This window comes from Ranitomeya imitator, chromosome 5 (assembly GCF_032444005.1).
Source record: "Ranitomeya imitator isolate aRanImi1 chromosome 5, aRanImi1.pri, whole genome shotgun sequence".
In the NCBI taxonomy this organism is placed as follows: domain Eukaryota; kingdom Metazoa; phylum Chordata; class Amphibia; order Anura; family Dendrobatidae; genus Ranitomeya; species Ranitomeya imitator.
This window is the reverse complement of record NC_091286.1, coordinates 183,024,708-183,047,319: the sequence shown is the minus strand read 5'-3', so window position 1 is coordinate 183,047,319 and position 22,612 is coordinate 183,024,708.

Sequence of the window (22,612 nt, the reverse complement as noted above, 5' to 3'; positions counted from 1 at the left end):
CTACACTCTACACTCTATACCCTACACTCTACACCCTACACTCTACACTCAAAAGCATACACCCTATACCCTACACTCTATACCCTGCACTCTATACTCTATACCCTACTGTCTATACCCTACAGTCTATACCCTATACTCTATACCCTACACTCTATAACTTACACTCTACACCCTACACTCTATACCCTGCACTCTATACTCTATTCCCTACTGTCTATACCCTACAGGCTATACCCTACACTCTATACCCTACACTCTATACCCTACACTCTACACTCTAAACCCTACACTCTATACCATACATTCTATACCGTACACTCTATACCCTACACTCGATACCCTACACTCTACACTCTATACCTTACACTTTATATCCTACACTCTATACACTACACTCTACACTCTATACCCTACACTCTACACTCTACACTCTATATCCTACACTCTATACCCTACACTCAATACCCTGCACTCTATACACTACACTCTACACTCTATACCATACACTCTATACCCTACACTCTACACTCTATACCCTACACTCTACACTCAATACCATACACTCTATACCCTACACTCTATACCCTACACTCTATACTCTATACCCTACCGTCTATACCCTACAGGCTATACCCTACACTCTATACCCTACACTCTATACCCTACACTATATACCCTGCACTCTATACCCTACACTCTACACTCTATACCCTACACTCTATACCCTACACTCTATACCCTACACTCTATACCCTACACTCTACACTCTATACCCTACACTCTATACCATACACTCTACACCCTACACTCTATACAATACACTCTATACCCTACACTCTACACTCTATACCCTACACTCTATACCCTACACTCTATACCCTACACTCTGTACCCTACACTCTACAATCTATACCCTACAATCTATACCCTACACTCTACACCTTACACTCTATAGCCTACACTCTATACCCTACACTCTACACTCAATACCATACACTCTATACCCTACACTCTATACCCTACACTATATACTCTATACCCTACTGTCTATACCCTACAGGCTATATCCTACACTCTATACCCTACACTCTATACCCTACACTCTATACCCTACACTCTACACCCTACATTCTATACCCTAAACTCTATACCCTACACTCTATACCCTGCACTCTATACCCTACACTCTACACTCTATACCCTACACTCTATACCCTACACTCTACACTCTATACCCTACACTCTATACCATACACTCTACACCCTACACTCTATACCATACACTCTATACCCTACACTCTACACTCTATACCCTACACTCTATACCCTACACTCTATACCCTACACTCTATACACTACACTCTACACTCTATACCCTACACTCTACACCCTACACTCTATACCCTACACTCTATACCCTACACTCTATACCCTGCACTCTATACCCTACACTCTACACTCTATACCCTACACTCTATACCCTACACTCTACACCCTACACTCTATACCCTACACTCTATACCCTACACTCTATACCCTGCACTCTATACCCTACACTCTACACTCTATACCATACACTCTATACCCTACACTCTATACCCTACACTCTATACCCTACACTATACACTCTATACCCTACACTCTACACCATGCACTCTATACCCTATACTCTATACCCTACACTCTACACTCTATACCCTACAATCTATACCCTACACTCTATACCCTACACTCTATACTCTACACTCTATACCCTACACTCTACACTCTATAGCCTACACTCTATACCCTACACTCTATACTCTATACCCTACTGTCTATACCCTACAGGCTATACCCTACACTCTATACCCTACACTCTATACCCCACACTCTACACCCTACACTCTATACCCTACCCTCTAAACCCTACAGTTTATACCCTACACTCTATACCCTACACTCTATACCCTACGCTTTATACCATACACTCTATACCATACACTTTATACCCTACACTCTATACCGTACACTCTACACTTTATACCCTACACTCTATACCCTACACTCTACACTCTATACCCTACACTCTATACCCTACACTCTACACTCTATACCCTACACTCTATACCCTACAATCTATACCATACACTCTATACCATACACTCTATACCCTACACTCTATACCCTACACTCTATATCATACACTGTATAGCCTACATTCTACTCTATACCCAACACTCTATACCCTACACTCTATACCCTACACTCTATACCTTACACTCTATACCCTACACTCTACACCCTACACTCTATACCCTACACTCTACACTCTATACCCTACACTCTACACTCTATACCCTACACTCTATACCCTACACTCTACACTCTATACCCTACACTCAATACCATACACTCTATACCCTACACTACATACCCTACACTCTACACTCTACAATCTATACCCTACACTCTACACTCTACACTCTATACCTTACACTCTATACCCTACACTCTATACCCTACACTCTACACTCTATACCCTACACTCTACACTCTATACCCTACACTCTATACCCTACACTCAATACCCTGCACTCTATACCCTACACTCTAAACTCGATACCATACACTCTATACCCTACACTCTACACTCTATACCCTACACTCTACACTCAATACCATACACTCTATACCCTACACTCTATACCCTACACTCTATACTCTATACCCTACTGTCTATACCCTACAGGCTATACCCTACACTCTATACCCTACACTCTACACCCTACACTCTATACCCTACACTCTATACCCTGCACTCTATACCCTACACTCTACACTCTATACCCTACACTCTATACCCTACACTCTATACCCTACACTCTATACCCTACACTTTACACTCTATACCCTACACTCTATACCATACACTCTACACCCTACACTCTATACGATACACTCTATACCCTACACTCTACACTCTATACCCTACACTCTATACCCTACACTCTACACCCTACACTCTATACCCTACACTCTATACCCTACACTCTAATCCCAACACTCTACACTCTATACCCTACACTCTACACTCTATACCCTATACTCTATACCCTACACTCTACACTCTATACCCTACACTCTATACCCTACACTCTATACCCTACACTCTACACCCTACACTCTATACCCTACACTCTAATCCCTACACACTACACTCTATACCCTACACTCTATACCCTACACTCTATACCCTACACTCTACACTCTATACCCTACACTCTACACCCTACACTCTACACTCTATACCCTAAACTCTATACCCTACAATCTACACTCTATACCCTACACTCTATACCCTACACTCTACACTCAATACCATACACTATATACCTTACACTCTATACACTACACTCTATACCCTGCACTCTAAACTCTATACCCTACACTCTGCACTCCATACCCTACGCTCTATAACATACCCTCTATACCCTACACTCTATACCCTACACTCTATACCATACACTCTACACTCTATCTCTATACCCTACACTCTATACAATACACTCTACACCCTACACTCTATACCATACACTCTATACCCTACACTCTACACTCTATGCCCTACACTCTATACCCTACACTCAATACCCTACACTCTATACCCTACACTATACACTCTATACCCTACACTCTACACCATGCACTCTATACCCTACACTCTACACTCTATACCCTACAATCTATACCCTACACTCTATACCATACACTCTATACCCTACACTCTATACCCTACACTCTATACCCTACACTCTATACCCTACACTCTACACTCTATACCCTACAGGCTATACCCTACACTCTATACCCTACACTCTATACCCTACACTCTACACCCTACACTCTATACCCTACACTCTATACCCTACACTCTACACCCTACACTCTATACCATACACTCTATACCCTACACTCTACACTCTATACCCTACTCTCTACACTCAATTCCATACACTCTATACCCTACACTCTATACCCTACACTCTATACTCTATGCCCTACTGTCTATACCCTACAGGCTATACCCTACACTCTATACCCTACACTCTATACCCTACACTCTACACCCTACACTCTACACCCTACACTCTATACCCTACACTCTATACCCTTCACTCTATACCCTACACTCTACACTCTATACCCTACACTCTATACCCTACACTCTATACCCTACACTCTACACTCTATACCCTACACTCTACACTCAATACCACACACTCTATACCCTACACTCTATACTCTATTCCCTACTGTCTATACCGTACAGGCTATACCCTACACTCTATACCCTACACTCTACACTCTATACCCTACACTCTATACCCTACACTCTATACCATACATTCTATACCGTACACTCTATACCCTACACTCGATACCCTACACTCTACACTCTATACCCTGCACTCTATACCGTACACTCTACACTCTATACCCTACACTCTATACCATACATTCTATACCGTACACTCTATACCCTACACTAGATACCCTACACTCTACACTCTATACCCTACACTCTATACCATACATTCTATACCGAACACTCTATACCCTACACTCGATACCCTACACTCTACACTCTATACCCTACACTCTATACCATACATTCTATATCGTACACTCTATACCCTACACTCGATACCCTACACTCTACACTCTATACCCTGCACTCTATACCGTACACTCTACACTCTATACCCTACACTCTATACCCTACACTATATCCCCTACACTTTATACCCTACACTCTATACCGTACACTCTACACTCTATACCCTACACTCTATACCCTACACTCTACACTTTATACCCTACACTCTATACCCTACACTCTACACTCTATATCCTACACTCTACACTCTATACCCTACACTCTATACCCTACAATCTATACCATACACTCTATACCATACACTCTATACCCTACACTCTATACCCTACACTCTATATCATACACTCTATAGCCTACACTCTACACTCTATACCCCACACTCCACACTCTATACCCTACACTCTATAACCTACACTCTATACCATACACTCTATTCCATACACTGTATGCCCTACACACTATACCCTACACTCTACACTCTACAATCTATACCCTACACTCTACACTCTACACCTTACACTCTATACATTACACTCTATGCCCTACACTCTACACTCTATACCCTACACTCTATACTATACACTCTATACCCTACACTCTATACCCTACACTCAATACCCTGCACTCTATACCCTACACTCTACACTCTATACCATACACTCTATACCCTACACTCTACACTCAATACCATACACTCTATACCCTACACTCTATACCCTACACTCTATACCCTACACTCTATACCGTACACTCTACACTCTATACCCTACACTCTATACCATACATTCTATACCGTACACTCTATACCCTACACTCGATACCCTACACTCTACACTCTATACCCTGCACTCTATACCGTACACTCTACACTCTATACCCTACACTCTATACCCTACACTCTATACCCTACACTTTATACCATACTCTCTATACCGTACACTCTACACTCTATACCCTACACTCTATACCCTACACTCTACACTCTATACCCTACACTCTATACCCTACACTCTACACTCTATACCCTACACTCTACACTCTATACCCTACACTCTATACCCTACAATCTATACCATACACTCTATCCCATACACTCTATACCCTACACTCTATACCCTACACTCTATATCATACACTCTATAGCCTACACTCTACACTCTATACCCCACACTCTACACTCTATACCCTACACTCTATAACCTACACTCTATACCATACACTCTATTCCATACACTGTATGCCCTACACACTATACCATACACTCTACACTCTACAATCTATACCCTACACTCTACACCTTACACTCTATACATTACACCCTATGCCCTACACTCTACACTCTATACCCTACACTCTATACTATACACTCTATACCCTACACTCTATACCCTACACTCAATACCCTGCACTCTATACCCTACACTCTACACTCTATACCATACACTCTATACCCTGCACTCTACACTCTATACCCTACACTCTACACTCAATACCATACACTCTATACCCTACACTCTATACCCTACACTCTATACTCTATGCCCTACTGTCTATACCCTACAGGCTATACCCTACACTCTATACCCTACACTCTATACCCTACACTCTACACCCTACACTCTACACCCTACACTCTATACCCTACACTCTATACCCTTCACTCTATACCCTACACTCTATACCCTACACTCTATACCCTACACTCTATTCCCTACACTCTACACTCTATACCCTACACTCTACACTCAATACCATACACTCTATACCCTACACTCTATACTCTATTCCCTACTGTCTATACCCTACAGGCTATACCCTACACTCTATACCCTACACTCTACACTCTATACCCTACACTCTATACAATACATTCTATACCGTACACTCTATACCCTACACTCGATACCCTACACTATACACTCTATACCTTACACTCTATACCCTATACTCTATACCCTACACTCTACACTCTATACCCTACACTCTACACTCTACACTCTATACCCTACACTATATACCCTACACTCAATACCCTGCACTCTATACACTACACTCTATACCCTGCACTCTATACCCTACACTCAATACCCTGCACTCTATACCCTACACTCTATACCCTACACTCTACACTCTATACCCTACACTCTATACCCTACACTCTACACTCTATACCCTACACTCTATACTCTACACTCTATACCATACACTCTACACCCTACACTCTATACCCTACACTCTATACCCTACACTCTATACCCTGCACTCTATACCCTACACTCTACACCCTACACTCTATACCCTACACTCTATACCCTACACTCTATACCCTACACTCTACACCCTACACTCTATACCCTACACTCTATACCCTACACTCTATACCCTGCACTCTATACCCTACACTCTACACTCTATACCCTACACTCTATACCCTACACTCTATACCCTACACTATACACTCTATACCCTACACTCTACACCATGCACTCTATACCCTACACTCTACACTCTATACCCTACAATCTATACCCTACACTCTATACCCTACACTCTATACCCTACACTCTATACCCTACGCTCTACCCTCTATACCCTACACTCTATACCCTATACCCTACTGTCTATACCCTACAGGCTATACAATACACTCTATACCCTACACTCTATACCCTACACTCTACACCCTACACTCTATACCCTACACTCTATACCCTACACTCTATACCCTACACTCTACACTCTATACCCTACACTCTATACCCTACACTTTATATCATGCACTCTATACCATACACTCTATACCCTACACTCTATACCGTACACTCTACACTCTATACCCTACACTCTATACCCTACACTCTATACCCTACACTCTACAATCTATAACCTACATTCTATACCCTACAATCTATACCATACACTCTATGCCATAGACTCTATACCCTACACTCTATACCCTACACTCTATATCATACACTCTATAGCCTACATTCTACACTCTATACCCTACAATCTACACTCTATACCCTACACTCTACACTCAATACCATACACTCTATACCCTACACTCTATACCCTACACTCTATACTCTATCCCCTACTGTCTATACCCTACAGGCTATACCCTACACTCTATACCCTACACTCTATACCCTACACTCTACACCCTACACTCTATAACCTACACTCTATACCCTATACTCTATACCCTTCACTCTATACCCTACACTCTACACTCTATACCCTACACTCTATACCCTACACTCTATACCCTACACTCTACACTCTATACCCTACACTCTACACTCAATACCATACACTCTATACCCTACACTCTATACTCTATTCCCTACTGTCTATACCCTACAGGCTATACCCTACACTCTATACCCTACACTCTATACCCTACACTCTACACTCTATACCCTACACTCTATACCATACATTCTATACCGTACACTCTATACCCTACACTCGATACCCTACACTCTACACTCTATACCTTACACTTTATATCCTACACTCTATACACTACACTCTACACTCTATACCCTACACTCTACACTCTACACTCTATATCCTACACTCTATACCCTACACTCAATACCCTGCACTCTATACACTACACTCTACACTCTATACCATACACTCTATACCCTACACTCTACACTCTATACCCTACACTCTACACTCAATACCATACACTCTATACCCTACACTCTATACCCTACACTCTATACTCTATACCCTACCGTCTATACCCTACAGGCTATACCCTACACTCTATACCCTACACTCTATACCCTACACTATATACCCTGCACTCTATACCCTACACTCTACACTCTATACCCTACACTCTATACCCTACACTCTACACTCTATACCCTACACTCTATACCCTACACTCTATACCCTACACTCTATACCCTACACTCTACACTCTATACCCTACACTCTATACCATACACTCTACACCCTACACTCTATACAATACACTCTATACCCTACACTCTACACTCTATACCCTACACTCTATACCCTACACTCTATACCCTACACTCTGTACCCTACACTCTACAATCTATACCCTACAATCTATACCCTACACTCTACACCTTACACTCTATAGCCTACACTCTATACCCTACACTCTACACTCAATACCATACACTCTATACCCTACACTCTATACCCTACACTATATACTCTATACCCTACTGTCTATACCCTACAGGCTATATCCTACACTCTATACCCTACACTCTATACCCTACACTCTATACCCTACACTCTACACCCTACATTCTATACCCTAAACTCTATACCCTACACTCTATACCCTGCACTCTATACCCTACACTCTACACTCTATACCCTACACTCTATACCCTACACTCTACACTCTATACCCTACACTCTATACCATACACTCTACACCCTACACTCTATACCATACACTCTATACCCTACACTCTACACTCTATACCCTACACTCTATACCCTACACTCTATACCCTACACTCTATACACTACACTCTACACTCTATACCCTACACTCTACACCCTACACTCTATACCCTACACTCTATACCCTACACTCTATACCCTGCACTCTATACCCTACACTCTACACTCTATACCCTACACTCTATAACCTACACTCTACACCCTACACTCTACACCCTACACTCTATACCCTACACTCTATACCCTACACTCTATACCCTGCACTCTATACCCTACACTCTACACTCTATACCATACACTCTATACCCTACACTCTATACCCTACACTCTATACCCTACACTATACACTCTATACCCTACACTCTACACCATGCACTCTATACCCTATACTCTATTCCCTACACTCTACACTCTATACCCTACAATCTATACCCTACACTCTATACCCTACACTCTATACTCTACACTCTATACCCTACACTCTACACTCTATAGCCTACACTCTATACCCTACACTCTATACTCTATACCCTACTGTCTATACCCTACAGGCTATACCCTACACTCTATACCCTACACTCTATACCCCACACTCTACACCCTACACTCTATACCCTACCCTCTAAACCCTACAGTCTATACCCTACACTCTATACCCTACACTCTATACCCTACGCTTTATACCATACACTCTATACCATACACTTTATACCCTACACTCTATACCGTACACTCTACACTTTATACCCTACACTCTATACCCTACACTCTACACTCTATACCCTACACTCTATACCCTACACTCTACACTCTATACCCTACACTCTATACCCTACAATCTATACCATACACTCTATACCATACACTCTATACCCTACACTCTATACCCTACACTCTATATCATACACTGTATAGCCTACATTCTACTCTATACCCAACACTCTATACCCTACACTCTATACCCTACACTCTATACCTTACACTCTATACCCTACACTCTACACCCTACACTCTATACCCTACACTCTACACTCTATACCCTACACTCTACACTCTATACCCTACACTCTATACCCTACACTCTACACTCTATACCCTACACTCAATACCATACACTCTATACCCTACACTACATACCCTACACTCTACACTCTACAATCTATACCCTACACTCTACACTCTACACTCTATACCTTACACTCTATACCCTACACTCTATACCCTACACTCTACACTCTATACCCTACACTCTACACTCTATACCCTACACTCTATACCCTACACTCAATACCCTGCACTCTATACCCTACACTCTACACTCGATACCATACACTCTATACCCTACACTCTACACTCTATACCCTACACTCTACACTCAATACCATACACTCTATACCCTACACTCTATACCCTACACTCTATACTCTATACCCTACTGTCTATACCCTACAGGCTATACCCTACACTCTATACCCTACACTCTACACCCTACACTCTATACCCTACACTCTATACCCTGCACTCTATACCCTACACTCTACACTCTATACCCTACACTCTATACCCTACACTCTATACCCTACACTCTATACCCTACACTTTACACTCTATACCCTACACTCTATACCATACACTCTACACCCTACACTCTATACGATACACTCTATACCCTACACTCTACACTCTATACCCTACACTCTATACCCTACACTCTATACCCTACACTCTACACCCTACACTCTATACCCTACACTCTAATCCCTACACTCTACACTCTATACCCTACACTCTACACTCTATACCCTATACTCTATACCCTACACTCTACACTCTATACCCTACACTCTATACCCTACACTCTATACCCTACACTCTACACCCTACACTCTATACCCTACACTCTAATCCCTACACACTACACTCTATACCCTACACTCTATACCCTACACTCTATACCCTACACTCTACACTCTATACCCTACACTCTACACCCTACACTCTACACTCTATACCCTAAACTCTATACCCTACAATCTACACTCTATACCCTACACTCTATACCCTACACTCTACACTCAATACCATACACTATATACCTTACACTCTATACACTACACTCTATACCCTGCACTCTAAACTCTATACCCTACACTCTGCACTCCATACCCTACGCTCTATAACATACCCTCTATACCCTACACTCTATACCCTACACTCTATACCATACACTCTACACTCTATCTCTATACCCTACACTCTATACAATACACTCTACACCCTACACTCTATACCATACACTCTATACCCTACACTCTACACTCTATGCCCTACACTCTATACCCTACACTCAATACCCTACACTCTATACCCTACACTATACACTCTATACCCTACACTCTACACCATGCACTCTATACCCTACACTCTACACTCTATACCCTACAATCTATACCCTACACTCTATACCATACACTCTATACCCTACACTCTATACCCTACACTCTATACCCTACACTCTACACTCTATACCCTACAGGCTATACCCTACACTCTATACCCTACACTCTATACCCTACACTCTACACCCTACACTCTATACCCTACACTCTATACCCTACACTCTACACCCTACATTCTATACCCTAAACTCTATACCCTACACTCTATACCCTGCACTCTATACCCTACACTCTACACTCTATACCCTACACTCTATACCCTACACTCTACACTCTATACCCTACACTCTATACCATACACTCTACACCCTACACTCTATACCATACACTCTATACCCTACACTCTACACTCTACACTCTATACCCTACACTCTATACCCTACACTCTATACACTACACTCTACACTCTATACCCTACACTCTACACCCTACACTCTATACCCTACACTCTATACCCTACACTCTATACCCTGCACTCTATACCCTACACTCTGCACTCTATACCCTACACTCTATACCCTACACTCTACACCCTACACTCTATACCCTACACTCTATACCCTACACTCTATAACCTGCACTCTATACCCTACACTCTACACTCTATACCATACACTCTATACCCTACACTCTATACCCTACACTCTATACCCTACACTATACACTCTGTACCCTACACTCTACACCATGCACTCTATACCCTTTACTCTATACCCTACACTCTACACTCTATACCCTACAATCTATACCCTACACTCTATACCCTACACTCTATACCCTACACTCTATACCCTACACTCTACACTCTATACCCTACACTCTATACCCTACACTCTATACTCTATACCCTACTGTCTATACCCTACAGGCTATACCCTACACTCTATACCCTACACTCTATACCCCACACTCTACACCCTACACTCTATACCCTACCCTCTAAACCCTACAGTCTATACCCTACACTCTATACCCTACACTGTATACCCTACGCTTTATACCATACACTCTATACCATACACTTTATACCCTACACTCTATACCATACACTCTACACTCTATACCCTACACTCTATACCCTACACTCTACACTCTATACCCTACACTCTATACCCTACACTCTACACTCTATACCCTACACTCTATACCCTACAATCTATACCATACACTCTATACCATACACTCTATACCCTACACTCTATACCCTACACTCTACACTCTATACCCTACACTCTACACTCTATACCCTACACTCTATACCCTACACTCTACACTCTATACCCTACACTCAATACCATACACTCTATACCCTACACTCTATACCCTACACTCTATACCCTACACTCTATACCCTACACTCTATACCTTACACTCTATACCCTACACTCTACACCCTACACTCTATACCCTACACTCTACACTCTATACCCTACACTCTACACTCTATACCCTACACTCTATACCCTACACTCTACACTCTATACCCTACACTCAATACCATACACTCTATACCCTACACTACATACCCTACACTCTACACTCTACAATCTATACCCTACACTCTACACTCTACACTCTATACCTTACACTCTATACCCTACACTCTATACCCTACACTCTACACTCTATACCCTACACTCTACACTCTGTACCCTACACTCTATACCCTACACTCAATACCCTGCACTCTATACCCTACACTCTACACTCGATACCATACACTCTATACCCTACACTCTACACTCTATACCCTACACTCTACACTCAATACCATACACTCTATACCCTACACTCTATACCCTACACTCTATACTCTATACCCTACTGTCTATACCCTACAGGCTATACCCTACACTCTATACCCTACACTCTACACCCTACACTCTATACCCTACACTCTATACCCTGCACTCTATACCCTACACTCTACACTCTATACCCTACACTCTATACCCTACACTCTATACCCTACACTCTATACCCTATACTTTACACTCTATACCCTACACTCTATACCATACACTCTACACCCTACACTCTATACGATACACTCTATACCCTACACTCTACACTCTATACCCTACACTCTATACCCTACACTCTATACCCTACACTCTACACCCTACACTCTATACCCTACACTCTAATCCCTACACTCTACACTCTATACCCTACACTCTACACTCTATACCCTATACTCTATACCCTACACTCTACACTCTATACCCTACACTCTATACCCTACACTCTATACCCTACACTCTACACCCTACACTCTATACCCTACACTCTAATCCCTACACTCTACACTCTATACCCTACACTCTATACCCTACACTCTATACCCTACACTCTATACCCTACACTCTACACTCTATACCCTACACTCTACACCCTACACTCTACACTCTATACCCTAAACTCTATACCCTACAATCTACATTGTGATGGAATATAGGCTGAACTGGATGGACAAATGTCTTTTTTCGGCCTTACTAACTATGTTACTATGTTACTATGTTACACTCTATACCCTACACTTTATACCCTACACTCTACACTCAATACCATACACTATATACCTTACACTCTATACACTACACTCTATACCCTGCACTCTAAACTCTATACCCTACACTCTGCACTCCATACCCTACGCTCTATAACATACCCTCTATACCCTACACTCTATACCCTACACTCTATACCATACACTCTACACTCTATCTCTATACCCTACACTCTATACAATACACTCTACACCCTACACTCTATACCATACACTCTATACCCTACACTCTACACTCTATGCCCTACACTCTATACCCTACACTCAATACTCTACACTCTATACCCTACACTATACACTCTATACCCTACACTCTACACCATGCACTCTATACCCTACACTCTACACTCTATACCCTACAATCTATACCCTACACTCTATACCCTACACTCTATACCCTACACTCTATACCATACACTCTATACCCTACACTCTATACCCTACACTCTATACCCTACACTCTATACCCTACACTCTACACTCTATACCCTACAGGCTATACCCTACACTCTATACCCTACACTCTATACCCTACACTCTACACCCTACACTCTATACCCTACACTCTATACCCTACACTCTACACTCTATACCCTACACTTTATACCCTACACTTTATACCATACACTCTATACCATACTTTCTATACCCTACACTCTATACCTTACATTCTACACTCTATACCCTACACTCTATACCCTACACTCTACACTCTATACCCTACACTCTATACCCTACACTCTACACTCTATACTCTACACTCTACACTCTATACCCTACACTCTATGCCCTACAATCTATGCCATACACTCTATACCATACACTCTATACCCTACACTCTATACCCTACACTCTATACCCTACACTCTATACCCTACACTCTACACTCAATACCATACACTCTATACCCTACACTCTATACCCTACACTCTATACTCTATACCCTACTGTCTATACCATACAGGCTATACCCTACACTCTATACCCTACACTCTATACCCTACACTCTACACCCTACACTCTATACCCTACACTCTATACCCTACACTCTATACCCTGCACTCCATGCCCTACACTCTACACTCTATACCCTACACTCTATACCCTACACTCTATACCCTACACTCTATACCCTACACTCTACACTCTATACCCTACACTCTATACCATACACTCTACACCCAACACTTTATACCATACACTCTACACTCTATACCCTACATTCCACACCCTACACTCTATAACCTACACTCTAATCCCTACACTCTACACTCTATACCCTACACTCTATACCCTACACTCTATACCCTACACTCTATACAATACACTCTACACCGTACACTCTACACCCTACACTCTACACTATATACCCTACACTCTATACCCTACACTCTATACCCTACAATCTACACTCTATACCCTACACTCTATACCCTACACTCTACACTCAATACCATACACTCTATACCTTACACTCTATACCCTACACTCTATACCCTACACTCTATACCCTACACTCTAAACTCTATACCCTACACTCTGCACTCTATACCCTACACTCTATAACATACCCTCTATACCCTACACTCTATACCCTACACTCTATACCATACACTCTACACTCTATCTCTATACCCTACACTCTATACCATACACTCTACACCCTACACTCTATACCATACACTCTATACCCTACACTCTACACTCTATACCCTACACTCTATACCCTACACTCAATACCCTACACTCAATACCCTACACTCTATACCCTACACTCTATACCCTACACCATACACTCTATACCCTACACTCTACACCATGCACTCTATACCCTATACTCTATACCCTACACTCTACACTCTATACCCTACACTCTATACCCTACAATCTATACCCTACTCTCTATACCCTACACTCTATACCCTACACTCTATACCCTACACTCTACACCCTACACTCTATACCCTACACTCTATACCCTACACTCTACACTCTATACCCTACACTCTATACCCTACACTTTATACCATACACTCTATACAATACTTTCTATACCCTACACTCTATACCGTACACTCTACACTCTATACCCTACACTCTATACCCTACACTCTATACCCTACACTCTATACCCTACACTCTACACTCTATACTCTACACTCTACACTCTATACCCTACACTCTATACCCTACAATCTATGCCATACACTCTATACCATACACTCTATACCCTACACTCTATACCCTACACTCTATACCCTACACTCTATACCCTACACTCTACACTCAATACCATACACTCTATACCCTACACTCTATACCCTACACTCTATACTCTATACCCTACAGGCTATACCCTACACTCTATACCCTACACTCTATACCCTACACTCTACACCCTACACTCTATACCCTACACTCTATACCCTACACTCTACACTCTATACCCTACACTCTATACCCTACACTTTATACCATACACTCTATACCATACTTTCTATACCCTACACTCTATACCGTACACTCTACACTCTATACCCTACACTCTATACCCTACACTCTACACTCTATACCCTACACTCTATACCCTACACTCTACACTCTATACTCTACACTCTACACTCTATACCCTACACTCTATACCCTACAATCTATGCCATACACTCTATACCATACACTCTATACCATACACTCTATACCCTACACTCTATACCCTACACTCTATACCCTACACTCTATACCCTACACTCTACACTCAATACCATACACTCTATACCCTACACTCTATACCCTACACTCTATACTCTATACCCTACTGTCTATACCATACAGGCTATACCCTACACTCTATACCCTACACTCTATACCCTACACTCTATACCCTGCACTCCATACCCTACACTCTACACTCTATACCCTACACTCTATACCCTACACTCTATACCCTACACTCTATACCCTACACTCTACACCCTACACTCTATACCATACACTCTACACCCAACACTCTATACCATACACTCTACACTCTATACCCTACACTCCACACCCTACACTCTATAACCTACACTCTAATCCCTACACTCTACACTCTATACCCTACACTCTATACCCTACACTCTATACCCTACACTCTATACCCTACACTCTACACCGTACACTCTACACCCTACACTCTACACTATATACCCTACACTCTATACCCTACACTCTATACCCTACAATCTACACTCTATACCCTACACTCTATACCCTACACTCTACACTCAATACCATACACTCTATACCTTACACTCTATACCCTACACTCTATACCCTACACTCTAAACTCTATACCCTACACTCTGCACTCTATACCCTACACTCTATAACATACCCTCTATACCCTACACTCTATACCCTACACTCTATACCATACACTCTACACTCTATCTCTATACCCTACACTCTATACCATACACTCTACACCCTACACTCTATACCATACACTCTATAACTCACACTCTACACTCTATACCCTACACTCTATACCCTACACTCAGTACCCTACACTCTATACCCTACACTCTATACCCTACACCATACACTCTACACCCTACACTCTACACCATGCACTCTATACCCTATACTCTATACCCTACACTCTACACTCTATACCCTACACTCTATACCCTACAATCTATACCCTACACTCTATACCCTACACTCTATACCCTACACTCTATACCCTACACTCTACACTCCATACCCTACACTCTATACCATACACTCTATACCCTACAATCTATACCCTATACTCTATAACCTATACTCTATACCCTACACTTTATACCCTACACTCTACACCCTACACTCTATACCCTACATTCTATACCCTACACTCTATACCCTACACTTTATACCCTACACTCTACACTCTACACTCTACACTCTATACCCTACACTTTATTCCACACACTCTATACCATACACTCTATACCCTACACTCTATACCGTACACTCTACACTCCATACCATACACTCTATACCCTACACTCTATACCCTACACTCTATACCCAACACTCTACACTCTATACCCTACACTCTACACTCTATACCCTACACTCTATACCCTACACTCTATACCCTACACTCTACACTCTATACCCTACAGTCTATACCCTACACTCTATACCCTACACTCTATTTCCTACACTCTACACTCTATACCCTGCACTCTATACCCTACACTCTACACTCTATACCCTACACTCTATACCCTACACTCTATACCCTACACTTTATACCCTACACTCTATACCGTACACTCTACACTCTATACCCTACACTCTATACCCTACAGTCTATACCCTACACTCTATACCCTACACTCTACACTCTATACCCTACACTCTACACTCTATACCCTACACTCTATACCCTACAATCTATACCATACACTCTATATCATACACTCTATAGCCTACACTCTACACTCTATAACCTACACTCTATACCATACACTCTATTCCATACACTGTATGCCCTACACACTATACCCTACACTCTACACTCTACAATCTATACCCTACACTCTACACTCTACACCTTACACTCTATACATTACACTCTATGCCCTACACTCTACAATCTATACCCTACACTCTATACTATACACTCTATACCCTACACTCTATACCCTACACTCAATACCCTGCACTCTATACCCTACACTCTACACTCTATACCATACACTCTATACCCTACACTCTACACTCTGTACCCTACACTCTACACTCAATACCATACACTCTATACCCTACACTCTATACCCTACACTCTATACTCTATGCCCTACTGTCTATACCCTACAGGCTATACCCTACACTCTATACCCTACACTCTATACCCTACACTCTACACCCTACACTCTACACCCTACACTCTATACCCTACACTCTATACCCTTCACTCTATACCCTACACTCTACACTCTATACCCTACACTCTATACGCTACACTCTATACCCTACACTCTACACTCTATACCCTACACTCTACACTCAATACCATACACTCTATACCCTACACTCTATACTCTATTCCCTACTGTCTATACCCTACAGGCTATACCCTACACTCTATACCCTACACTCTACACTCTATACCCTACACTCTATACCATACATTCTATACCGTACACTCTATACCCTACACTCGATACCCTACACTCTACACTCTATACCTTACACTCTATACCCTATACTCTATACCCTACACTCTACACTCTATACCCTACACTCTACACTCTATACCCTACACTCTATACCCTACACTCAATACCCTGCACTCTATACACTACACTCTACACTCTATACCATACACTCTATACCCTACACTCTACACTCTATACCCTACACTCTACACTCAATAACATACACTCTATAACCTACACTCTATACCCTACACTCTATACCCTACACCCTATACCCTACACTCTATACCCTACACTCTACACCCTACACTCTACACCCTACACTCTATACCCTACACTCTATACCCTACACTCTATACCCTGCACTCTATACCCTACACTCTACACTCTATACCCTACACTCTATACCCTACACTCTATACCCTACACTCTATATTCTACACTCTACACTCTACACACTACACTCTATACCCTACACTCTATACCCTACACTCTATACCCTACACTCTACACTCTATACCCTACACTCTATACCATACACTCTACACCCTACACTCTATACAATACACTCTATACCCTACACTCTACACTCTATACCCTACACTCTATACCCTACACTCTATACCCTACACTCTATACCCTACACTCTACACCCTACACTCTATACCCTACACTCTATACCCTACACTCTATACCCTACACTCTACAATCTATACCCTACAATCTATACCCTACACTCTACACCTTACACTCTATAGCCTACACTCTATACCCTACACTCTACACTCAATACCATACACTCTATACCCTACACTCTATACCCTACACTCTATACTCTATACCCTACTGTCTATACCCTACAGGCTATACCCTACACTCTATAACCTACACTCTATACCCTACACTCTATACCCTACACTCTACACCCTACATTCTATACCCTAAACTCTATACCCTACACTCTATACCCTGCACTCTATACCCTACACTCTACACCCTACACTCTACACTCTATACCCTACACTCTATACCATACACTCTACACCCTACAATCTATACCATACACTCTATACCCTACACTCTACACTCTATACCCTACACTCTATACCCTACACTCTATACCCTACACTCTATACACTACACTCTACACTCTATACCCTACACTCTAAACTCTATACCCTACACTCTGCACTCTATACCCTACACTCTATAACATACCCTCTATACCCTACACTCTATACCCTACACTCTATACCATACACTCTACACTCTATCTCTATACCCTACACTCTATACCATACACTCTACACCCTACACTCTATACCATACACTCTATAACTCACACTCTACACTCTATACCCTACACTCTATACCCTACACTCAGTACCCTACACTCTATACCCTACACTCTATACCCTACACCATACACTCTACACCCTACACTCTACACCATGCACTCTATACCCTATACTCTATACCCTACACTCTACACTCTATACCCTACACTCTATACCCTACAATCTATACCCTACACTCTATACCCTACACTCTATACCCTACACTCTATACCCTACACTCTACACTCCATACCCTACACTCTATACCATACACTCTATACCCTACAATCTATACCCTATACTCTATAACCTATACTCTATACCCTACACTTTATACCCTACACTCTACACCCTACACTCTATACCCTACATTCTATACCCTACACTCTATACCCTACACTTTATACCCTACACTCTACACTCTACACTCTATACCCTACACTTTATTCCACACACTCTATACCATACACTCTATACCCTACACTCTATACCGTACACTCTACACTCCATACCATACACTCTATACCCTACACTCTATACCCTACACTCTATACCCAACACTCTACACTCTATACCCTACACTCTACACTCTATACCCTACACTCTATACCCTACACTCTATACCCTACACTCTACACTCTATACCCTACAGTCTATACCCTACACTCTATACCCTACACTCTATTTCCTACACTCTACACTCTATACCCTGCACTCTATACCCTACACTCTACACTCTATACCCTACACTCTATACCCTACACTCTATGCCCTACACTTTATACCCTACACTCTATACCGTACACTCTACACTCTATACCCTACACTCTATACCCTACACTCTATACCCTACACTCTATACCCTACACTCTACACTCTATACCCTACACTCTACACTCTATACCCTACACTCTATACCCTACAATCTATACCATACACTCTATATCATACACTCTATAGCCTACACTCTACACTCTATAACCTACAATCTATACCATACACTCTATTCCATACACTGTATGCCCTACACACTATACCCTACACTCTACACTCTACAATCTATACCCTACACTCTACACTCTACACCTTACACTCTATACATTACACTCTATGCCCTACACTCTACAATCTATACCCTACACTCTATACTATACACTCTATACCCTACACTCTATACCCTACACTCAATACCCTGCACTCTATACCCTACACTCTACACTCTATACCATACACTCTATACCCTACACTCTACACTCTGTACCCTACACTCTACACTCAATACCATACACTCTATACCCTACACTCTATACTCTATGCCCTACTGTCTATACCCTACAGGCTATACCCTACACTCTATACCCTACACTCTATACCCTACACTCTACACCCTACACTCTACACCCTACACTCTATACCCTACACTCTATACCCTTCACTCTATACCCTACACTCTACACTCTATACCCTACACTCTATACGCTACACTCTATACCCTACACTCTACACTCTATACCCTACACTCTACACTCAATACCATACACTCTATACCCTACACTCTATACTCTATTCCCTACTGTCTATACCCTACAGGCTATACCCTACACTCTATACCCTACACTCTACACTCTATACCCTACACTCTATACCATACATTCTATACCGTACACTCTATACCCTACACTCGATACCCTACACTCTACACTCTATACCTTACACTCTATACCCTATACTCTATACCCTACACTCTACACTCTACACCCTACACTCTACACTCTATACCCTACACTCTATACCCTACACTCAATACCCTGCACTCTATACACTACACTCTACACTCTATACCATACACTCTATACCCTACACTCTACACTCTATACCCTACACTCTACACTCAATAACATACACTCTATAACCTACAC